Consider the following 26,238-nt stretch of genomic DNA (forward strand, 5'->3'; position numbering starts at 1 on the left):
TTGAGGCAAAAGGGATCAGAAAATACAATTGCAAGCATGTGAACATAGCAAAAACATAAACAGATTCAGACTTAGTGAAAAACTGGAGCATGCAAATCAGTCAACGAGTAGGCATGTTTACAAGCTCGATGCACTCACTACAGAGCATGACATGACAAACTAAGCATACACCCATGAAGAAGACATGGCATAGAAGCTAGACATGGCAAGAACAACAACATAGCATGCACGGATCAATAACAACATCCTCGGCAAAATCGCTAAACATGTCAACAATCTGCCAGGAACATTTTATAGAAAAAGTAGAGCTCGATTGACTCAATCTAGGGTGCTCCATAATTGCAAACAAAGACATGGATGGATAGAGCACCACAATATTAACAAAACATCTTTACTGATCATACTCAAAATAGGCATGGATCACTCGGAAACAACATGAACATATGGCATAAAAACAATAACAGGACAAAGACTTAGTGAAATTCCAAGTCGCTGAAATCAACATCGATGAGTAGGCTACTTTGCATGCTTGTGCTAGTCACCACATCGATCAACAAAATACATGGCATACACACCTGTAAGATGGCATGGCATATAGCAAAACACATGTAGAGCTCAAGATCATATCATGCACACATTAATCATGGCAAAAATGACAAAAGGCCATTTGCTGAAACAGATCTGACAAATTCATCATATATCCCTCTTCCAACAGCATTTCGGGCATCAAGATGAGCTCAAATGAAAATGATGCAATGAGATGAAATGATGTACCCGCCGAGGCGAACATTTTGATATGCTACACGCACGAATCGGAGCTACGGATGCAGAGTTATGACATGTCAAAGTTTGCAAATATTTAGGGTTTCGGGAGGAAAAAGTCAACCCGAGGTGGATCTCAGATCTGGATCCGGCCGGATTTACTGTAGCAGGAGGCGACTCCCGAGGTTCGCCGGAGGTGGGGTCACTATTCACCGGAGCTCGGGGGGAGAGGAAGGAGAGGTCGCCGGGGGTGCGCCGGCGACGGAGAGGAGGGCGGCGGCGTCGGGGCGGTCGCCGGCGGCAAGGGTGGCGCGGGGCGGTGCTAGAGATGAGGCCGGCCGGAGCGGGCGGCGGTGGCCGTCGTCGACGCCGGCGAGGAACGCGGCGGCCGACGCGGTGGCTCGGCGACGCGCGGGAGGAGGAGGACGAACTGAGCGGCGACGGTGAGGAGATGGGCCACGAGGGCCGGCTCCGGGCTCCCCGGGCCTCGCGGCGGCGGGCGACGGACGAAGGGCCACGTGGCGCGCGGCTAATGGTGGGCGGCGGCGGCGCAAATTTTCCGGATAGGGACGGACATTGTCCGGCGGCGGAGAGGGATTTTTTTAGGGTTTGAGACGAGGGGATCCGGGATTTTTGAGGAGAGGTCTATTTATAGAGGTAGAAGGAGCTAGGAAGCTCCAAATGAGGTGCGGTTTGCGGCCAGGCGATCATGATCGAACGCTCTAGATGATGGAGAGGGTTTATGTGGGTTTTGGGCCAGTTTGGAGGGGTGTTGGGCTGCAACACACACGAGGCCTTTTTGGTCCCTCGGTTAACCGTTGGAGTATCAAACGAAGTCCAAATGGCACGAAACTTGACAGGCGGTCTACCGGTAGTAAACCAAGGCCGCATGACAAGTCTCGGTCCAATCCGAAAACGTTTAACCCCCACACACGAAAAGAGGTAGAAAGGGCCACCGGAGGACATAGGAGCACCGGAATGCAAAACGGACAACGGGGAAAATGCTCGGATGCATGAGATGAGCACGTATGCAAATGCAATGCACATGATGACATCATGTGAGATGCATGACAAAGACAACAACACACGGAGGCAAAAACCCGACAATGACAAAATGAAATAACTTAGTGCTGGAAACGGCAAGAGTTGGAATACATATAAGGTAAATGACATCCGGGGTGTTACAACACTCCACCACTACGAAAGGATCTCGTCCCGAGATTTAGGACTGGAAAAACTCCGGGTACTCAGAACGGAGGTGATCCTCGCATTCCCAGGTAGCTTCACGGTCGGAATGATGTGACCACTTGACTTTGAGGAATTTGATTGACTTGTTGCGAGTCTTGCGCTCAGTTTTTTCAAGAATAGCAACTGGGTGCTCACAATAAGAAAGGTCTTCTTGGAGATCAATGTCTTCGAAGTTGATGGTGCGGTCAGGAGTCTTGAAGCACTTGTGGAGCTGAGAGACACGGAACACGTCGTGCACATTTGCAAAATTGGATGGAAGCTCGAGTTGATAGGCGAGATCGCCTCTCTTGCTGACGATCTTGAAAGGACCCACGTATCTAGGGGCAAGCTTCCCTTTGATACTGAAGCGACGAGTACCTTTCATTGGACAAACGTGGAGGTAAACATAGTCTCCGATCTCGAAAGCCAAATCACGATGCTTACTATCATAGTAGCTCTTCTGGCGCGATTGCGCTGCTTTGAGGTTATCACGAATGACTTTGCACATCTCTTCTGCCTCTGTGATCAAGTCATCTCCAAGAAGTTGACGTTCACCAGTCTCTGACCAGTTAAGAGGAGTACGACACTTCCTGCCATAGAGAATTTCAAATGGGGCCTTGCCCGAACTCGCTTGGAAGCTGTTGTTGTAGGAAAACTTGGCATATGGAAGACAACCTTCCCACTTCATACTGAAATAGATAACGCAAGTCCTGAGCATATCTTCCAGAATCTGATTGACACGCTCGACTTGGCCACTAGTTTGGGGATGAAAAGCTGTGCTGAAACGGATGTTTGTGCCCATGGCCTTCTGAAAAAGAATCCCAAAACTTGGAGGTGAAGATGCTGCCATGATCTGAAGAGATCAACTGCGGAATGCCATGCAGAGAGACAATCCGAGAGGTATATAGCTCTGCCAATTGAGCTGCTGTGATGGATTCTTTGATATGAAGGAAATGAGCCACTTTAGTGAGTTAGTCGATGACAACGAATATAGCATCATTGCCACGCTTGGACTTTGGAAACCCAGTCACGAAGTCCATCTCAATGTGGTCAAACTTCCATTCTGGAATGGCAAGAGGTTAGAGGAGACCAGCTGGTCGTTGGTGTTCTGCCTTCACTCTTCTGCAGACATCACATTCATTCATGAACTGAGCAATCTCGCGCTTCATTCGAGTCCACCAATACGACTTCTTGAGGTCATGGTACATCTTTGTACTTCCAGGGTGGATAGAGAGGAGTGAATTGTGAGCTTCATTCATAATGACTTTACGAAGGTCACCTTTAGGCACAACAATGCGATCCTCGAAGAAGAGAGTATCCTTGTCATCAAGGCGATAGCACTTGTACTTGGGTTGACTCTTGGCAATCCCAATCTTCACCTTCTTCACCATAGCATCAAGAAGTTGAGCCTCGTGAATCTGATCTTCCAAAGTAGGAGAGACTAGAAGGTTGGCGAGGAAACCTTGAGGAACAACTTGCAGATTGAGTTTGCGGAAAGCTTCACAAAGCTCGGGTTGATAAGGCTTGAGAATCAAACTGTTGCTGTAAGCCTTTCTGCTCAATGCGTCAGCAATTACACTGGCCTTGCCTGGAGTATATTCGATACTCGGATTATACTCTTGAATCATTTTGACCCAACGAGTCCTCTTGAGGTTTAGATTAGGCTGAGTGAAGATGTACTTGGGACTCTCGTGGTCAGTGAAGATGTCCACTTTTCTTCCCAATAAGAGATGTCTCCAAGTCAAAAGAGCATGCACAACTGCCGCCAACTCGAGGTCATGAGTGGGGTAGTTTTTCTCGTTGGGCTTCAACTGGCGAGAGGTATAAGCCACAATTTTCTTCTCTTGCATCAACACTACACCAAGACCTTGAAGAGAGGCATCACAGAAGACCTCGAATGGTTTGGATTCATCAGGAGGAGTCAGAACTGGAGCAGTGACTAATTTCTGTTTCAGGGTGTTGAAAGCGATGTCACATTCAGGAGACCAAACGTACTTCACGTGCTTCCGGAGAAGGTTGGAAAGAGGCTTCGCGATCTTTGAGAAGTTCTCAACGAACCTTCGACAATAGCTTGCGAGACCAAGGAAGCTATGGAGTTGCTTCACGTTCTGAGGTGGTTCCCGATTCACAATTGCAGACACTTTTTCAGGATTCACCGCTATGCCCTTGGCAGAGATGATATGCCCAAGGTAGAGAACCTCATCGAGCCAAAACTCGCACTTTGAAAACTTGGCGTAGAACTGATCTTCTCTGAGCTTATCCAGCACCAAACGCAAGTGCTTGGCATGATCTTCCTTGTTCTTGGAAAAGACCAAAATGTCATCGAGGTAGACCAAGACGAAGTCATTTGTGTAGAGGTTGAAGATGAAGTTCATCATGCGAGAGAATGTCGGAGGAGCGTTGACGAGGCCAAAAGACATGACAGTGTACTCATATGAACCATAGCTTGTTCTGAATGCTGTCTTGGGGATATCTTGATCACGAATTCAAATCTGATGATAGCCCATACGGAGATCAAGCTTGGAGAATACTTGAGCACCTTTGAGTTGTTCAAACAGCTCATTGATGTTGGGAAGTGGGTACTTGTTCTTTATAGTCTTCTTGTTCAATGGATGGTAGTCAACGCAAAGTCGATCCGTTCCATCCTTCTTCTTCACAAAAAGAACTACACAACCCCACGGAGAAGAACTAGGTCGGATGAGACCCATTCGCTCTTGAATATCGAGTTGCTTCTTCAGCTCCTTCAACTCTTCAGGTCCAAGCTTGTAAGGATGTTTGCAAACAGGTTCCATGCTAGGCTCAAGATCGATGACAAATTCAACTGGCCGGTGCGAAGGCATTCCTGGAAGCTCTTCTGGAAAGACGTCTTGATATTCGCAAACGACTGAAATTTTAGAGATGGCATCCAGCTCACCCTTCTCATTGAGAGAAAATAGACGGATTGTATTATCCCGAGCAGCAAAGACAATTACATCCTCAGACGAATGAGTCAATTGAATCTGCCTGGCTGCACAATCAAGCTGAGCCTTGTGCTTAGAAAACCAGTCCATTCCAAGAATAAGATCAATATCCAAGTTACCAAGGACCATTGGAGAAGCCAGAAACTTGAAATCAGCCATCATGATAGAAATATCCGGAACCATCATGCTAGAACTCAGACATGAAAGAATGCGATGCACCAGAGTCAAAAAGAACTCTTGCAGGAATATCGTTAACAGGAAGGTTACCCATGATGACATCTCACGAGTCCTCTGCCTTAGCTACATTCATCAAGTTGACCTTGGCGTGCTTGGGGTTATGCTTGACCACAGCTGTACTTGCTGATCTCACAGGAGGAGGAGGAGGGAGACGTCTCTGATTGAAGCATTTGTTGGCATAGTGACCCTTCTGTTGGCACTTGTTGCACGTGACCTCCGAGAGCGGACGGTAATACGGAGCACTTGATCTTGGAGCTTGAGACGAAGTCTTGTTCTGAAAGCTAGGGTTGGGTGGGGGGGAGATCCATTGCCACCTTTGCTCTTCTGCTGATAAGGCTGACGGAACGGAGGAGGAGGAAGCCAATACTTTTGCTGCTTAGCCACTTGAGTTGAGGAAGAAGGAGTTGCATCTCTGACTCACTTCTTGGAAGCATCACACTTCAGTTGAGCAGTCTCTTGCTTCATTGCCATGTTGTAAAACTGATCGTACTTCTTGGGCTCAAAAAGGACGAGAGCTAGCTGGAGTTCTTCTCTGAGACCACCCCTGAACTGGTATATCATGCTCTTCTCGTCAGGGACGTCTTGCTTAGCAAAACGAGCGAGCTTCTGGAACATGATGTTGTACTGGTAAACAGACATAGTGCCTTGCTTCAGGTTGCGGAATTCCTCACGCTTGCTTTCAACCACACTCTGAGGAATATGATGAGCTTTGAAGTCTTGATGGAATTCATCCCAGGTAATCACACGGCCTCCTCTGGAATCTTTGTACTGCTGAAACCATTCTGCAGCTTGGTCTTTGAGTTGGAAAGAGGCAAACTTTACAAAGTCCTCAGGCCTGACGTTACTGCACTCGAAATGCTTGCATATGTCCACGAGCCAATCATCAACGTCTGTTGCCTCAACACAATTTCTGAAGGTCTTTGGCTGGTTAGCAAGGAACTGGTTGAGTGTAGCAAACTAATTCTGATTGTTTCCATGGCCCTGGTTCCCTTGGTTGCGCTCTTGAAGAAGTTGCATGATCAGCTGCGTGTTTGCATTGGTAGCGGCTATCACAGCTTGCCATGCCTCTGGAGGTGGAGGTGGTGGTGGCGGATCAGGATTCGGAGTCCTGCGCGTTGGAGGAGCCATCCTGAAGAGGTTGACATCCGTTAGCAACTTGACAGACAAATATTGAAGCTGAATCAAATGGGTTGAAATTGCAACATAAAGTCTTCACATCCGAACCAAATGAACGAATGCATTCCAATTGAAATGGTCACATATTCATAAGTTGAGAAGCCACTTAGAATTGAGGTATAAGAATAAAACCAACAAGGTACAAACAAGAACGAATACTTGGTGAGGATTACCCAATCCCAAACCAAATATCCATGGAAGAAGAACTAGTGCTACAAGAATTCCCACCTATGAAACTCCCGAACCTTTCCGGTTATGCAATCAGGTGTTGGGGATACATGGGAAGCATAATATCTCACCCAAATCTAGCAAATCCTACATCCAGCTGTATCCATCCTTCAACACATAACCGAGAAACCTTCGGAAATCATCTACCTCAACCTTCGAAAAGCATCCGTTATACAAGTTATGGCAATACTCCCGAACTCCCGCCCTAGTACTGGGTGGCGTCGATGTTATCTCACCAACAACTGCATAAAAGAGATTTTCGATGTCAGCGAAACTCAGGTATTCCAGAATCTCAACGATAAAATTGTGACGACAACACCTCGGAGCTCAACTCCCCGGGACACTGCCACAACCCCTAAATGACAGGAGGCACCAAGAACAATGTTCTCGTCACAAATCGATCGGAACGATTCCAAGATACCCGCGTGATCCTAATTTTTTTTGTGAAATTTGAGAAGAAAAGAGTCAAAACTCTACGTCAGGATGCCTCACCAGAGCGATGAAGGGACTGGGGAGTAAAAAGAATTCCTAACTCTCCGATATATAATTCCTACATGACTCAAAACATTTTTCTAGACTCAACAAAGCCAACGATTCGATCAAGCAGGGGGGCTCCTAAGGTCGGGGAAGGCTCTGATTACCAACTTGTAACACCCTCGATGCGGCTATATCTCCTACGTGTCGAAGCATGACTTAGAGGCATAACCGCATTGAAAGCAATGTCGCAAGTAAGGTAATCTTCACAACAACACATGTAAATAAATAAAATGTCACATCCCTGGTCCTGTTATGCACTAGGCTAGACCTTCATGTGAGCATCATGTTTTAATTCAAAATGAAATTTGAATTGAGGAATTTTCAAAAGCCTCAGAAGACCTCTAAAAATAACCAACATTTAAATCTCTTCAAATGAGTCCAAAGAAATGTTCCTGTTACTCTGTGAAAATATTGGTAAGAGGTAAAATTAAAACCAATATTTTTGGAATCACAGAATTATTTATTTTGGGCCTTTGAATTAAATAAATAACTATTTGCATTGGATATATATTTGTTAATTAATTAATATATGTCCAATAATTCTGATCTTTGATGAAGGGCTTTGGAATAATCCAACTAGTCCCTACCATAATTATCAGAAGCAATAAAAATGATTTAGTGTCTAAAACTAAATCAAAACAAACTACAGAAAATAGAAAACAGAGTTAAATAGAAATAAGAGAGAGAGGAGAAACCTACGTGGCCTAGCTCCTCCAGCCACTTACCTGGCGCCACCAACCGGCCCAGCACGGCCCAGCCCACCGCCGCTTCCTCCCCTGTCGTCTTCCTCCCTGCCAGGAGGACGGGCACGCGCCCGGCGCGCGCGGCCACGCGCCCCGGCCACCTCCTCTCTGCCTGGCTGCCTCCTCCTCCCCTGGACGTCTCCTGCAATGCCACGACATCTCCTGGACCCTCCTCGCTCGCTCCCTCACCCTCACTTTCCCCCTGGATCCCTCTCTCTTCCCCACCGAGCGGAGCTCGTCGCCGCCGACGCCGTTACCGCGGCCACAGCCACCCCCTTGCTCCCCTGACCTGTTCAAGAGCTCCGGGACGTCTTCCTCATCCTCTCCACCAACCCATGGAACTACGGACGCGCCACAACATCGCCGGCATCGCCGTTTCCATCGCCGGACGCCGAGGATCTTCACCGTCAATTCGCCACCATCGTCGCTTCCCCGAGCTCGTTGACCATCCCTTCGGCACCGCTGTGAGCTCCGCCACCGTTTCCCCCTCTTCCCCTCTTCGTTTGATTGCCGTAGCCGTCGCCCCCTTGATGACCGAAATGCACCGCCGCCTGAGCTCGCCGTCGACGATGCTCCGGTGACCAAATGGTCACCCTGGAGTGTCCAACCTACTCCTCGCGGTGCGTAGCGCCCTTCTAGCCCCTTGCCCCGCTCTTCTACGCACTGAAACGCGATCCCGCGCGCAACCGAACTCCGGCGGCCGCAAAAGAGCACGCCGCCGTCGATCTAAGTCGTCTCCGGCGACCCCACTAGCACCAGACGACGCGGACGAGGCTCGGGGTTCCAACGGTGCCATCCGCGCCTCAAACCGTGGCCTGTGCTGCGATTCCGCGCATCGCCGCCGTCTCGGACCTCGCCGGCGGTTAGTCGTCGGCAGGTTTGACCGAGTTGACCAGGGTTTGACCCCCCTGGGTCATTAACATGTGGGCCCGAGGCCCTGCTAATTTAGTTTAGATGCTAATTAAATTTTAGCTAACCCACTGACTCGCTGACTGTGGGCCCCAGCCCTTCTAATTATTTTAGTTAAGAGTTAACTAAACCCTGGTTAGTGCTGAGTCAATGACAGGTGGGGCCCAGCCCTGTTAACTATTTAGGATTAGTTTAAATTAATTTTAGTTTAACTAATTACACTGACACGCGGGACCCACTGTCAGGTTTGACCTGGACCCGCCTAGTTGACCTGCTGACATCAGCATGACCTAGTGCTGACGCAATAAATCATTTTCTGGTTTTAAAATAATCCAGGAAATTGCAGAAATTGTTGCAAACTTCTAAAATTCATAGAAATTCAACCGTAACTCCAAATGAAATAATTTATATATGAAAAATGATCAGAAAAATCCAATCTATCCAGCTGTACCATTTTCATGCATGTTAGAACAACTTATGACCACTGTTTAGGACAATTCAATTAAATGGCATTTAAACTCTCACATATGGAGTTTGAATTTGAACCTAGTGTTCAAACCAGCCCCATTTAACCTGTTGCTAGATGCATTAGCCCAAATCACATCATATTGCCATGTCACATTCATGCATCATATTATCGCATTGCATTGATTGTGTTCTTCCTTGTTTGCCGGTAATTGTCCCTTTTCGATAGACGTGTACCGGCGATGTGATCGATGACACCGATGAAGAGCTATATTATCTTCAGAAGTGCCAGGCAAGCAAAACCCCCTTGTTCATTCCGATACAATCCTACTCTCTCGCCCTGCTCTCTTTTAATGCATTAGGACAACACCGATTCATCTGTTACTTGCTGCGGTAGCTGAACCCCTTTATCCTTTGCATGACCTGTCATTGCCACAGTAAATAGATGAAACCCACTAGCATGAGTAGGAGTTGTTTGAGCCCTGATGTGCCTACTCATTCATGCTTGTTTGTCATGCCTGCTACTGCTTAGAGTTGAGTCAGGTCTGATTCATCGGGGATGAATCAGAGGTGTGTGAACATGTCCTACTGTGTGTGAGCTAAGTGTGTGAACACGTTTTGGTAAAGGTAGCGGTGAGAGGCCATGTAGGAGTACATGGTGGGTTGTCTCATTGTAGCCGTCCTCAGGAACTGAGTTCTGTGTTTGTGATCCATGATCAGTTACTACCACACATTGGGCTCCGGGCGCTCCAAGCTCTCTCGACTTATTAATCAACTTGATCTCTGTCCAGGAGTTGCAACTACTTTCTGGTGTTTGTAGGTAGTGTTAGTAGTCTACCAAGTGGCACCCGGTACAGGTGGGCTTGGGACAGACTAGGCACAGTGGCACGGTGTACCAAGTGGCACCCGGATGGTGGGCTTGGGAACCCTGCACACATCGTTTGGGGCCGTGAGCGACACCCCGGCCGGATCTCCTTGCGGATGGAACCCGAATAGGTGATAAACCTGGACTAGAGACTTGTTCGGTTAGTCAGGTCGTGGCCGACTCCCTCGCCCGGCTTCCGCTTGAAGGTTGCCGAGGTACATGACGTGTACAGGGCGATAAGTGGCGAAAGCGTGTGTGAAGAAGTACACCCCTGCAGGGTTATCATTATCTATTCGAATAGCCAGATTCCTCGGATATGGAAACTGGGACCCCTTGCATAGTTCATAGACAAGTGAAAGTGGATACTCTAAAATACGCAAGATAAGCGTGAGTGCTATGGATGGCGTTCTCGTAGGAAGACGGGAGTGGATCCATAGTGGTGTATTGATATGGTGAATATGTGGACTCGTGTGCGCCACCTCAAAAGGGTTACTTGCAGTCGTAGTTCAGGATAGCCACCGAGTCAAAGCTGGCTTGCTGCAGTTAAACTCCACCACCCCTTTTGTTGATAATGATGCATATGTAGATAGATCTGATGTAAGTCTTGCTGGGTACATTTGTACTCACGTTTGCCTATTTTATGTTTTTGCAGAGAGACTTCAGTCTCACTAGTAGTTCCGCTTGGACTTCGACGTTTAGCTTGTTACCTCAGCTACGATCTTGTGCCCTCGGCAAGATCTGGTAGATAGTCAGGCTTCTCAGCCTTTTTCATTTATAGTTGTCTGTACTCAGACATGTTAAGCTTCCGCATGTGCTTTGACTTGTATGCTCTGAGTGTTGGGTCATGAGACCCATGATTGTAATATCTCGCTCCTCGGAGCCTATTGAATAAATACTTGAGTTGTAGAGTCATGTTGTGATGCCATGTTGTATTTGCACATATCGAGCATATTGTGTGTATGTTATTGAAATGCTTGGTATGTGTGGGATCTGACTATCTAGTTGTTTATCTTTAGTAGCCTCTCTTACCGGGAAATGTCTCCTAGTGTTTCCACCGAGCCATGGTAGCTTGCTACTGCTCCGGAACACTTAGGCTGGCCGGCATGTGTCCTTCTTCGTTCCTGTGTCTGTCCCTTCGGGGAAATGTCACGCGATGAATACCGGAGTCCTATTAGCCCGCTACAGCCCGGTTCACCGGAGTCCTGCTAGCCCAGTGCTACAGCCTGGATTCACTTGCTGATGACCGACATGTTCGATGTTGGGTCATGGATGCCTGTCCCTGTAAGTTTGTGCCACTTTGGGTTTACGACTAGCCATGTCAGCCCGGGCTCCTTATCATATGGATGCTAGCGACACGATCATATACGTGTGCCAAAAGGCGCAAACGGTCCCGGGCAAAGGTAAGGCGACACCCATGGGAATACCGTGCGTGAGGCCGCAAAGTGATATGAGGTGTTACATGCTAGATCGATGTGGCATTGAGTCGGGGTCCTGACATAAAAGGGGAAAAGATACATAGTTGACTTACACTCGCCACGTCACACAAATACATGAATAACATTACAATCATCCAATGCACTCATGGTCCGACTACGATACCAAAATAAAGATCAACCCCCACATGCGACAAAGTCCCCGATCACCCCAACTCGGCACCACAACTGATCATCTGGGAAAGACACGTAGTAATGACGAGAGTCTTCATCGAACTCCCACTTGAGCTCAAGCGCGTCATCTGGAGCGGTATCATCGGTCCCTGCATCTGGTTTTGGAAGTAAACTGTGAGTCACGAGGACTCAGCAATCTCACACCCTCGCGATCAAGACTATTTAAGCTTATAGGTAAAGTAAGGTATGATGTGGAGCTACACCAAGCGACTAGCATATATGGTGGCTAACATACGCAAAAGAGAGCGAGAAGAGGAGGCAAAGCACGGACGAACAACTACGATCAAGAAGTGATCCTAGAACAACCTACGTCAAGCATTACTCCAACACCGCGTTCACTTCCCGAACTCCGCCGAGAAGAGACCATCACGGTAACACACGCGGTTGATTCATTTTAATTAAGTTAAGTTTCATGTTATCTACAACCGGACATTAACAAATTCCCATCTGCCCATAACCGCAGGCACGGCTTTCGAAAGTTCAAATCCCCGCAGGGGAGTCCCAACTTAGCCCATCACAAGCTCTCATGGTCAACGAAGGATATTCCTTCTCCCAAGACAATCCGATTAGACTCGGCATCCCAGTTACAAGACATCCTCGACAATGGTAAAACAAGTCCAGCAACACCGCCCGAATGTGTCGACAAATCCCGATAGGAGCTGCACATATCTCGTTCTTAGGGCACACTCAGATGAGACTAGCTACGAGTAAAACCAACCCTCAAGTTTCCCCGAGGTGGCCCCGCAGGTAGCTCAGTCGGACCAACACTCAGAGGAGCACTGGTCCAGGAGGGTTTAAATAAAGATGACCCTTGGGCTCTGGAAACCCAAGGGAAAAAGAGGCTAGGTGGCAAATGGTAAAACCAAGGTTGGGCATTGCTGGAGGAGTTTTATTCAAGGCGAACTGTCAAGGGGTTCCCATTATAACCCAACCGTGTAAGGAATGCAAAATCCGGGAACATAACATCGATATGACGGAAACTAGGGCGGCAAGAGTGGAACAAAACACCAGGCATAAGGCCGAGCCTTCCACCCTTTACCAAGTATATAGGTGCATTAAGATAAACAAGATAATATTGTGATATCCCAACAATAAACAATGTTCCAACAAGGAACGATCTCCGATCTTCACCTGCAACTAGCAACACTATAAGAGGGGTTGAGAAAAGCGGTAACATAGCCAAACAATGGTTTGCTAGGACATGGTGGGTTAGAGGTTTGACATGGAAATATGGGAGGCATGATAAGCAAGTGGTAGGTATCGTAGCATAGGCATAGCAAAAGAGCGAGCACTAGCAAGCAAAGATAGAAGTGATTTCGAGGGTATGGTCATCTTGCCTGCAAAGTTGTCAGAGTTGCCTTGATCCTCGTAGGCGAACTCAACGGGCTCCTCATTCACGAACTCGTCTCCCGGCTCTACCCAAACAAGAACAACAAGCAAACGGAACACAATCAACCACGTGCAATGCTCAAACAACATGATGCAAACATGGTATGATATGCGGGATGCGGTATGTGATGCATATGCAAGATTTGACAAGGAATGAATGAACCTGACCTCAACTTGGAAATCCAATAGTTCCACTGGAAAGGTGAGGTGATTTAGGTTGAAAACGATATAAAGATCACCCGAATCGGATGCACGGTTTGGAAATGGCAAGCAAAACAAATATGGCACCGGTCTGCCATAAACATCAAGTAGCCATCTAAATGCATCAAGATAAATATGCTACAGTACTCAAACATAGCAACAAAATACATGGCAGGGATCCACTCATGATGATTGACAAAAGATGAACACTGAGCTACGGCTAATTCATCCATTAACAGGTTCAAACAAGCATGGCAAAAGTGCAAATGATAACAGGTTTCCGACTTAGTGTAATTAACACAAGTCTGGAATTTATCATCAGGAAGCAAACTTTAGGGCATGGAAACTACATGCTACGGGAACTTAACATGGCAAAGCAAGGGATAGCATGAAGCTACTCTAAACATATAACCAAAGTCCCTTAGTGACCTTGAGCCAAAAGTGATCAGAAAATACAATTGCAAGCATATGAACATAGCAAAAACATAAACAGATTCCGACTTAGTGAAAAACTGGAGCATGCAAATCAGTCAACGAGTAGGCATTTTTACGAGCTCGATGCACTCACTACAGAGCATGGCATGACAAAATAAGCATAAACCCATGAAGAAGACATGGCATAGAAGCTAGACATGGCAAGAAGAAGAACATAGCATGCACGGATCAATAACAACGTCCTCGGCAAAATCGCTAAACATGTCAACAATCTGCTAGGAACATTTTATAGCAAAAGTAGAGCTCGATTGACTCAATCTAGGGTGCTCCATAATTGCAAAAAAAGACATGGATGTATAGAGCACCACAATATTAACAAAACATCCTTACTGATCATCCTCAAAAGAGGCACGGATCACCAGGAAACAACATGAACATATGGCATAAAAACAATAACAGGACAAAGACTTAGTGAAATTCTAAGTCCCTGAAATCAGCATCGATGAGTATGCTACTTTGCATGCTTGTGCTAGTCACCACATCGATCAACAAAATACATGGCATACACCCCTGTAAAGATGGCATGGCATATAACAAAACACATGTAGAGCTCAAGATCATATCCTGCACACATTAATCATGGCAAAAATGACAAAAGGCCATTTGCTGAAACAGATCTGACAAATTCATCACATAGCCCTCTTCCAACAGCATTTCGGGCGTCAAGATGAGCTTAAATGAAAATGATGCAATGAGATGAAATGATGTACTCGTCAAGGCGAACATTTTGATATGCTACATGCACGAATCGGAGCTACGGATGCTTAGTTATGACATGTCAAAGTTTGCAAATATTTAGGGTTTCGGGAGGAAAAAGTCAACCCGAGGTGGATCTCAGATCTGGATCCGGCCGGAGTTACTGTAGCAGGGTGCGACTCCCGAGGTTCGCTAAAGGTGGAGTCACTGTTCGCCGGAGCTCGGGGGGAGAGGAAGGAGAGGTCGCCGGGGTGCGCCGACGACGGAGAGGAGGGCGGCGGCGTCGGGCACGGTCGTCGGCGGCAAGGGCGGCGCGGGGCGGTGCCGGAGATGAGGCCGGCCAGAGCGGGCGGCGGTGGCCGTCGTTGACGCCGGCGAGGGACGCGACGGCCGGCGCGGTGGTTTGGCGACGCGCGGGAGGAGGAGGACGAACTGGGCGGCGGTGGTGAGGAGATGGGCGGCTCCCCGGGCCGCGCGGCGGCGGGCGGCGGACGAAGGGCCACGTGGCGCGCGGCTAATGGTGCGCGGCGGCAGCGCAAATTGTCCGGATAGGGACGGTCATTGTCCGGCGGCGGAGAGGGATTTTTTTAGGGTTTGAGACGAGGGATCCGGGATTTTTGAGGAGGGGTCTATTTATAGAGGTAGAAGGAGTTAGGAAGCTCCAAATGAGGTGCGGTTTGCGGCCAGGCGATCGTGATCGAATGCTCTAGATGATGGAGAGGGTTTAGGTGGGTTTTGGGCCAGTTTGGAGGGGTGTTCGGCTGCAACGCACATGAGGCCTTTTCGGTCCCTCGGTTAACCGTTGGAGTATCAAACGAAGTCCAAATGGCACGAAACTTGACAGGCGGTCTACCGGTAGTAAACCAAGGCCGCATGAAAAGTCTCGGTCCAATCCGAAAATGTTTAACCCCCACACACGAAAAGAGGTAGAAAGGGCCACCGGAGGACATAGGAGCACCGGAATGCAAAACAGACAACGGGGAAATGCTCGGATGCATGAGATGAGCACGTATGCAAATGCAATGCACATGATGACATGATGTGAGATGCATGACAAAGACAACAACACTCGGAGGCAAAAACCCGACAACGACAAAATGAAATAACTTAGTGCCGGAAACAACAAGAGTTGGAATACATATAAGGTAAATTACATCTGGGGTGTTACAGGCTTCCCCCAAGCCGATGCCCGAGGAAAGTTTTGCTTGAGTATCTCTTGATCTTCCCAGGTGGCCATGGATTTAGGCGAATGACTCCACTTGACCAGAACTTGAGTGATCAACTTGTTTCCTCGCTGAACCAAACGCCGATCCATGATACAAGCAGGGACCTGCAACTGTGCATTGGGAGAGGGCAACATGGGAAGTACCTATTGATCAGTCTTGATATGTCGTTTGAGTAGCGAGAAATGAAAAACCGGGTGGACGCGACAGTTGTCACGCAGGGCTAGCTTGTATGCCACTGCGCCAATTCTCTCAGTGATTGGGAATGGCCCAAAATACTTGAATGCCAGTTTATGATTCGCTCGCGGAGCAATGGAGGATTGGATATATGGCTACATTTTTAGGAAAATAGTGTCTCCCACTTGAAACGTTCTCTTAGTGCAATGTTTGTCAGCTTGAGACTTCATCCGTTGTTGAGCTCGCAACAACTGTTATTTAACTGATTCCATCACCACTTCTCTGTCTTCCAACCACATATGAACATCAGAGCTAGTAATTGCATCCGTAGGAGAGATACCAAAGTAGCGAGGAGCATGTCCATACACCACTTCAAATGGAGAGTGTCCTGTAGACGAGTGCTAGTTGGAATTGTACCATAGCTCACAAAGTGGAAGCCACTGCAACCAGCGGTGGGGATGAGCGCTGATAAAACAATGAAGATACCCTTCCACTTGTTGATTGGCGCGCTCTATTTGCCCATATGTCTGAGGATGTTGCCCTGAACTCATCCGAAGTTTAATCCATGTTTTGTTGCATAATTCCTTCCAAAATGAGCTAGTGAAAATCGGATTTCGGCCTGACACCAATGACAACGACAAACCATGAAGGCGATAGACACGATCCAGAAAGGCTTCTGCTACTGTGCTGGCAGTGTAAGGGTGTTTCAGTGCAATAAAGAGACCATACTTGGACAATTTGTCAATGACCACTAACATGCAGTTGAACTGGCGGGAAGGAGGCAGTCCTTCAATGAAATCCATGGTCATCATCTCCCATGGTTTAGAGGTATTGGCAATGGCTGCAGCAATCCAGGATATGGTACTCGCTCTGGTTTGGCCAGTTGTCAAGTTTCACACTGTTGCAACACAACCTTGATCATGTTTTTCCAGTAGAACAGTTGGTAGATTCTTCTGAAAGTCACTGGAAAACCAGAACGGCCACCAGCTGACCTAGCATGTAAGTTGCTAATGATCTTGTGTTGCAATTGTTCATCTGGACCAATCCAAATCTTCTTCTTATACCTTAGAAGCCCATCATGCAGTGTGAATTTTGGATCAGCACCAGGGTCAACAGCCAGTTTCTGCAGTATCGCCTAAGTGGCCGTCTCAGAGGAATTGCTTTCTATAATTTCCTGCATCCACGCTGGCTGAACAAAAGACAAAATGTAGCACTCATTTGCTGAATGGGGTCGAAGAGAGAGAGCATCTGCAGCTCGATTATCAGCCCCCTTTCTGTACACAATTTTGTAGTCCAACCCCATTAGCTTGGTGAGCGCCTTTTGCTGCCAGGTTGTATGTAATTGTTGCTCCGTTAGACTGACCAAGGCTCTCTGATCAGTAATTATCTGAAATTCTAGAAGTTGCAAGTAGGAGCGCCACTGCTCTACGGCTAGCAAGATGGCCAAGAATTCTTTTTCATACAGCGAAAGAGTTTGATTGCGTGGCCCCAAAGCTCTGCTAACAAAGGCAAGAGGGTGTCTGTCTTGCATTAAAACTGCTTCGATTCCATAGTCACTAGCATCTGTTTCGATGGTAAATGCTTTTTGGAAATTTGGTAAGGCCAGTACTGGGGCACTTACTAAAGCATCTTTGAGAGTTTGGAAGGCTGTTTGCTCAATGCTAGTCCACACAAATATGTTACCCTTGCGGACAAGATTGGTTAAGGGCTTTGCACTCACACCAAAATGGCGAATGAATTTTTTGTAATATCCTGCTATCCCATGGAAGCTTCTAACTTCTTTCACAGAAACAGGAGTTGGCCACTGTTCAATAGTGCTGATCTTCTATGGATCTGTGGAGACACCATCCTTGGTAATGATGTGCCCAAGGTACAGTAATTTTTGAGAGGCAAACTCACATTTGGACATATTGACATACCACTGATCTCTCCTTAAGACTTGCAATACCCTTCTGACATGTTGCATATGTTGTTTCAATGTCTTGCTGAAAACTAGAATATCATCAAAAAATACCAGCACAAAATGCCTTAACATCGCCGGTTCTTGTGACAGTGTTACATTCATTGCTCCTTGTAACGCCCCATATGTAACTTGCCATATTTGTATTCCAACTCTTTCCATTTTCGGCTCTAAGTTATGATATTCCCTCGTGGTTGGGTTTTGTCTTTGTTTTGCATTTTGTCCATGTCATGCATTTCATATCATGTCATCATGTGCATCGCATTTGCACACGTGTTCGTCCCATGCATCCGAGCATTTTCCCCGTTGTCCGTTTTGCATTCTGGCACTCCAATGTCCTCCGGCGTCCCCTTTTGCCTCTTTCCGTGTGCGGGTGTTAAACGTTCTCGGATTGGACCGAGATTTGCCAAGCGGCCTTGGTACACTACCGGTAGACCGCCTGTTAAGTTTCATGCCATTTGGAGTCCGTTCGATACTCCAACGGTTAACCGAGGAACCGTAAAGGCCTCGTGTGTGTTGCAGCCCAACACACCTCCAAAGTGGCGCAAAACCCATCCAAACTCCCTCCATCCTCTCGGCCGTTCGATCACGATCGCGTGGCCGAAAACCGCACCTCATTTGGACTCTCCTAGCTCCCAGAATCTATAAATAGGTGCTCCCCTTCGAAATTCGCGGTCCCGAAACCCTAGACCTAGTCCCTCTCCGCGCCGGACACGTCTGGACGGAGCCGGACGCGTCCGCCGCCGTTCTCGTCCAACCGGAGGCCGCCACCTGGCCTGGCTACTGCCCGCTGCCGCCGGCCTGCTCGGGCCCGAGGCCGGCCCCCGCAGCCCGGTCACCGCCGTCTCCTCGCCCGCCGCTCGACGCCGGCGCGCCGTCCCGCCTCCTTGCCGCCTCCGGTTAGATCCGGCGCTGATGAAGCTACGTACCTAGGGTAGGGGCATAGACCTGACCTAGACATCCTCCACTAGGACAGCTCCCTAAAGCCAGGATCATCCAAAGGGTACCATCATCCACTCGACCAGAGACATTCCATTGGGAAGAATCAATGTCACTCGACCGTCGCAGAAGTCACTCGACGGACAGAAGAGCTAAAGCCACTCTGCATGAGCAACGGTCGAGCATTTACTTATAGGCTTAATTATCATTTATAGCACTTTAGTGCGGGCGTTACCAGTAACGTTCTCTCTTCAATGTACCTTAAACCCTCTGTGACGTGGGCTGGCCGGGGTCCTGGCACACTCTATATAAGCCACCCCCCTCCATAGGCACAAGGGTTCGTACCCCCTGTAACTCACACGCATATAATCCAGTCGACCTCCTCTGGGCTCCGAGACGTAGGGCTGTTACTTCCTCCGAGAAGGGCCTGAACTCGTAAAACTCGCGTGTACAACTCCTCCATAGCTAGGATCTTGCCTCTACACTCCTATCCTCCATTCTACTGTCAGACTTAGAACCATGACAGTTGGCACCCACCGTGGGGCAGGTGTCTTAGCGACTTGTTGGAGAAGTTGCGATTTTTCCGATCCCCATCAACATGGTTTCGAGCGGAGGTTTGGCCGAGGGCCACAAGATCCGTCTTGGTGCGCTCGTATTCGTCGCCGACGACTCCGCTTGGCTCCAAGAAGCGCCACTTGATGTCAAGGCGCTTCTCGTCCGCGGGGCAACACTCTTTCGCGCGTGCGTCCGTGGTGTCCTCCTATGGCAGTCGCCGACTTAGTATCGGTCGGCTCCTGTACTGACCTCTTTCCCTGCAGCCCGCCGGAGCAAGCGTTCCGGTCGATCGAGGCTTCAGTGGTGGGTGAGGCATGCGGTGGCTCACCAGTCGGCCACCCCCCAAGTCGCGGCAATCGAGCCCGACGAAACTCTCTATGCCCTGTTCGACCTATCGACTGGCTCTGTAGAGACTGCATCCGAGTGCGACAGCAGCGACTTGCGGCGGAAGTTTTGATGGTCAATGGACCATGCAGTCCTCCTGGCTTCACTCGTGAAGACGGAGGCGACGGGGGCGGCGATCCATCGCGTGTTCACGAAGAGTACCACCCCGAACCCCTCTCTTCGCAGCGAAGGGAAGAACTTTTCCGCCGGAACATGGATGCGCTTCACACTCCTATCGTTGGAGAAACCCCTGAGGCTCAGGCCTTGGAGGAGGCATGCCTAGCCAACTTGGCTGAGCGCACTCGACTGGAGAACCTCCAGCGTGCACTCGACGACCGTGCTCGGCAGCGTATCCCCGAGTCAAGTCGACGCCAACTTTTTCCGCCTCCGACTCAGGTATACCGAACTCCGATCTAGAATCTCGCAGTTGTGGCCCGAATAGCAGAGTCAATCCAACCTTCCCAGTCAGAAGCTGGTCGAGGTTTGGTGCAGATTCGGGCTTTGCTCCATGCGGCGGGAGAGCAGAATACAATAGTATCTCAGTCGCGGAATAGGATCCATAGCAGATCTGTGTTTGAAGACACAGTCTAGTTGGCTCACAACCCGATATCGCCACCGAGGCGTGAAGGATGTGAGGACCGGCAAGATCAGTACAGAAACCGCGAGCAGTATGATCACCCACTCGGTCACGATGATCGTCGTCGAGTGCCCACGCCTCCTCCAAGGAGTGGGTCATACGTGCCTCGACAGCATGATGACATACGTCCTCACAGTGGTGGGCGAAGGATTCCAGCCGACCCCAGGGAGCCGGGCTTTGATGCGAGATCTATTCTCGTTCAGGGTCTAGTCGACAGAAACAGAGCTCATAGAGAAGGTCACGACAGAGATTTCCCAACCAGTAGCAGGGTACATGTCTCAGGCCCAGAGTGTTTCAGCAGAGCCATCAGGGCTGCGGTGATTCCTCCCAACTTCAGGTTGGCGACTGGAGTCAGTAAGTTCACTGGCGAGTCCAAGCCTGACACTTGGCTTGAGGATTATCGAGTGGCTGTACAGATTGGTGGTGGCAATGATGAAGTGTCCTTGAAGCACCTTCCTTTAATATTGGAGGGCTCGGCCAGAGCGTGGCTGAATCAGTTAGCGGCTGGTAGTATTTATACTTGGGAAGATCTTGCCCGAGTATTTGTCAGAACATTTGAAGGTACTTGCAAACGGCCAGCAGGGCTGACAGAATTGCAGTGTTGCGTTCAGAAACCGAATGAAACTTTGAGAGATTATATCCAGAGATGGATCACGTTGCACCATACAGTGGAGAATGTGTCGGATCACCGGGCAATTTGTGGCTTCAAAGAAGGCGTTAAATATCGGGAGTTGAATCTAGAATGTGGTCGGATAGGAGATTGCCACCAAGTACGCCAATGGTGAAGAAGAAGACCGACTCCGGAGTGGCAAGCACAAAGCAGTCGCCCACGAAACCGGAGGAGGGAACTCCAGTCGGAAGCAGAAACGCAAAGCCGAGCCAGCCGCACCTAGTGAAGCCTTAGCCGTGACTCAAGGAAAGTTCAAAGGGAAACCCAAAGGGTCGTGGAACCCCAAGAAAGTAAAAGATCAAGATGGAAATGATGTGCTAGATTTGCCATGCCACATTCACACCAAAAAAGATGAAGAGGGTAATTTCATTTACCCGAAGCATACCACTCGATAGTGTCGACTCCTAATCCAGCAATTCCAAGAGAAACAGCCCAAGGAAAAGGAGAAAGAAGCGAACAAAATTGAGGCTGAGGAGGAGGACAACGATGGTTACCCCCACGTCAATTCCACTCTGATGATTTTCGCTGATGTTGAGAGTAAGAGTCGACTGAAGTCATCATCAGAGAAGTGAACATGGTCGCTCCGGTGACACCCAGTTATTTGAAGTGATCTCAGACTGCCATTACCTTCGACCAGTCCGATCACCCAGCGCACATAGCCACCCTTGGGAGGCAAGCGCTGGTGGTCGACCCAGTAGTCGAAGGCACTCGATTGACTAAGGTTCTGATGGATGGTGGCAGTGGTCTGAATATACTATATGCAGAGACGTTGAAAGGAATGGGCATTTCGATGTCCAAACTCAGTGAAAGTAATATGAGTTTCAATGGAGTTATTCCTGGCAAGAAGGTTGCATCACTCGGTCAGATCACCCTTGATGTAGTTTTCGGTGATTCCAAGAATTACCGCAAAGAAAAGCTGACATTTGAAGTTGTGGATGGCCAGAGTGCTTATCATGCTATTCTAGGCAGGCCAGCTTATGCACGTTTTATGGCTCGACCATGTTACGTGTACCTCAAATTGAAGATGCCTAGTCCTAAAGGGGTGATCACTATCACTGGCAGTCGAAAGAAGGCAGAAGAGTGCTTCCAGAAGGGCTCAAAGATCGCCGATGCATAGATGGCAGTAGTGGAGTTGCAGGAGTATCAAAAAAATGCAGAGCCGAGTGATTTGTTGCAAGCTAAGAAGCCTGCCACAGATTCAGCATTCCAGTCGTCTGGTGAAACGAAGCCACTTCATATTCATCCAATGGATCCCAATGCTGCTCTGACTCACATTTCAACAACACTCGACAACAAATAGGAAGAAGCGCTCATCCAGTTCCTCCGTGAGAACTGGGACATCTTTGCATGGAAACCTTCTGACATGCCAGGTGTTCCCAGGGGACTGGCCGAGCATCGTTTACGAGTCGACCCAAAGGTGAAACCAGTCAAAGAACATCTTCGATGGTCCACTGTACAGAAGAGGAAGGCAATCAGTGAAGAAGTGGCTCGGCTTCTGGCAGCTGAGTTTATCCGAGAGATTTACCACTCCGAGTGGTTAGCTAATGTTGTCATGGTCCCAAAGAAGGACAACTCACTTCGCATGTGCATCGACTTCAAACATATCAATCGGGCCTGCCTGAAAGATCACTTTCCTCTCCCTCACATCGACCAAATAGTCGACTCGACTGCGGGGTGTGAGCGTTTGTCCTTTTTGGACGCTTATTCCGGGTATCATCAGATCCGTCTGTATGGACCCGATGAGATGAAAACAGCTTTCATCACCCCATTTGGGTGCTTCTGTTATGTCACTATGCCATTCGGTTTGAAGAACGCCGGAGCCACATTCATGAGGATGATCCAGAAGTGTCTGCTCACTCAAATTAATGGAATGTGGAAGCATACATGGATGACATTGTGGTCAAGTCACGTAAATGTTCCGACCTACTGGCTGACCTTGCTGAAACCTTTGCCCACCTCAGAAGGTATGATATCAAGCTTAATCCATCAAAGTGCACATTTGGAGTTCCAGGCGGAAAATTACTCGGTTTTCTCGTTTCCGAACGAGGGATCGACGCTAACCCAGAGAAAGTAGGTGCCATACTCCGGATGAAACGCCCTGTGCGTGTGCATGATGTCCAGAAGCTTACTGGTTGTTTGGCCGCCCTAAGTCGATTCATTTCTCGCCTTGGTGAAAAGGCACTGCCTCTTTACCGACTGATGAAGAAGTCAGATAAGTTCGAGTGGACTCCTGAAGCTAATGCAGCATTTGCAGAGCTTAAAGCCCTGCTTTCCACCCAGCGGGTGCTTGCTGCTCCAATCAGCAAAGAGCCTTTACTGCTTTACATTGCAGCCACTGGACAAGTCGTCAGTACAGTACTTACAGTCGAGCGGGAAGAAGAAGGAAAAGCCTACAAAGTTCAGCGCCCAGTATACTATGTCTCTGAAGTTTTGACTCCATCAAAGCAAAGATATCCACATTACCAGAAGCTTGTTTATGGGATTTATATGACCACAAAGAAGGTTGCACATCACTTCTCTGATCACTCCATTACAGTCGTCGGCGACGCTCCATTATCAGAGATTCTGAACAATAGAGATGCAACTGGTCGAGTGGCAAAGTGGGCGATTGAACTCCTTCCCTTAGATATCAAGTTCGAGGCAAAGAAAGCTATCAAGTCCCAAGCAATAGCAGATTTCCTCGCCGAGTGGATTGAACAACAACTGCCGACTCAAGTTCACTCAGAGCACTGGACCATGTTCTTTGATGGTTCCAAGATGCTGAATGGTTCTGGGGTGGTACTGGTATCCCCCCGAGGATACAATCTCAGATATGTCCTCCAGATTCACTTTGATTCCTCCAATAACGAAGCAGAATATGAAGCACTCTTGTATGGGTTGCGTATGGCCATCTCACTCGGTGTCCATCGCCTCATGGTCTATGGCGACTCAGATTTGGTAGTCAATCAAGTGATGAAGGAGTGGGACGTCAGAAGCCTAGCCATGACTGGTTACTGCAACACGGTGAGGAAGTTGGAAAAGAAGTTTGAGGGGTTAGAGCTCCATCATGTACCCTGACTGAAAAATCAAGCAGCAGATGATTTAGCAAAGATAGGTTCCAAGAGAGAAGCTATTCCCAGTAATGTGTTCCTGGAGCATATTCATGCACCTTCAGTTCAAGAAGATCCCTTCGCTGAAGAGCCCCCGTAGCCTAAGAGTGACACAGATCCGACTGAAGTCGAGGTCCCAGCCGTGGTCGACTTGATCATGGAGGTGTTGGTCATCACTCCTGATTGGACAGTGCCATACATTGCATATATCCTTAGGAAAGAGCTCCCAGAGGATGAAGAAGAGGCTCAACAGATCGTCTGTCGATCCAAGGCCTTTATTGTAATAAGAGGACAACTGTTCAGAGAAAGTGCAACTGGGGTCAGCCAGAAATGCATAACACCAGAAGATGGCCGAGTGATCCTCCACGACATCCATTCGGGGACCTGTGGTCACCATGCGTCCTCTCGGGCCATTGTGGCTAAAGCATACCGAGCTGGATTTTATTGGCCACGAGCAAATGAAATGGCGAAATATATAGTCGACAGATGTGAAGGCTGCCAGTTCTACTCCAATATGTCGCACAAACCTGCATCAGCCCTGAAGACCATTCCACTCGTCTGGCCCTTTGATGTTTGGGGATTGGACATGGTTGGTCCACTGAGGACTCGTAGGAGCGGCTTCACTCATGTGCTTGTAGCAGTCGACAAGTTTACCAAATGGATCGAAGCCAAGCCTATTAAGAATCTTGAAGCTAGTACTGCTGTCAGCTTCATCAGAGAGTTGATATTCAGATATAGGGTTCCGCACAGCATCATCACTGACAACCGATCAAACTTCGACTCTGATGAGTTCAGAACCTTCTGCGCCTCACAAGGCACATGAGTCGACTATGCTTCAGTCGCCCATCCCCAGTCGAATGAACAAGTAGAAAGAGCAAATGGCCTGATTCTCAAATGACTGAAACCCCGACTGATACGAGATCTCAAGCACGCAGCGGGCACCTGGGTTGATGAACTTCCATCAGTTCTCTAGGGATTGAGGACAACTCCCAATCGGTCGACTGGCCGAACTCCATTCTTCTTGGTCTATGGGGCTGAAGCTGTTCTACCGAGTGACTTGCTTCATAATGCACCACGAGTTGAGCTCTTCTCTGAAGATGAAGCAGAACAAGCTCGGCAAGACGCACTCGACCTCCGAGAGGAGGAAAGAGAGATGGCCTTGATCCGGTCGACCATTTATCAGCAAGACTTGCGTCGATTCCATGCTAGACACGTGAAGGGTCGAGCCTTTCAAGAGGGAGACTTGGTTCTTCGAGTGGATCAGCAGAAACCACACAAGCTCGCCCCAGCTTGGGAAGGTCCCTTCATTGTCATAAGAGTGCTCCACAATGGAGCATACCACCTTTACAATGTCGAGCATAAGAAGGACGAGCCACGGGCTTGGAATGCGGAGCTGCTCCGCCCCTTTTATACTTAAGTACTCGTTCGAATAAAATGTAATAAGAAATACCTTTGTAATTTGTTTATCGAAGACAAGAGCTTTACAGTCCTCTGGAACGATTGTTGTTGCTTTTATTTGCGTATGAAATCCCCCAGTGGGTGACTTAGCTGCGAATTCGTTTCGCCTAAGTTCAAAAGAAAATCCTACCGTGTGGTGAGCAAGCCTCTCACTCGGGGGCTTGGCTATGAATCTGTTTTGCCTAAGTTTAAAAAATCCTACCGAGTGGTGAGCAAGCCTCTCACTCGGGGGCTTAGCTGCAGTCCAGTACTCGCCTAAGTCTGTAAAATCCTACCGAGTGGTGAGCAAGCCTCTCACTCGGGGGCTTCGCTGCAGTCCAGTACTCGCCTAAGTTTGTAAAATCCTACCGAGTGGTGAGCAAGCCTCTCACTCTGAGGCTTAGCTGCAGTCCAGTACTCGCCTAAGTTTGTAAAATCCTACGAAGTGGTGAGCAAGCCTCTCACTCAGGGGCTTAGCTGCAGTCCAGTACTCACCTAAGTTTAAAAAATCCTACCGAGTGGTGAGCAAGCCTCTCACTTGGGGGCTTAGCTACGAATCCGTTTCGCCTAAGTTTAAAAAATCCGACCGAGTGGTGAGCAACCCTCCCAC

This window comes from Triticum dicoccoides, chromosome 2A (genome assembly GCF_002162155.2).
Source record: "Triticum dicoccoides isolate Atlit2015 ecotype Zavitan chromosome 2A, WEW_v2.0, whole genome shotgun sequence".
NCBI classification, from domain to species: Eukaryota; Viridiplantae; Streptophyta; class Magnoliopsida; order Poales; family Poaceae; genus Triticum; species Triticum dicoccoides.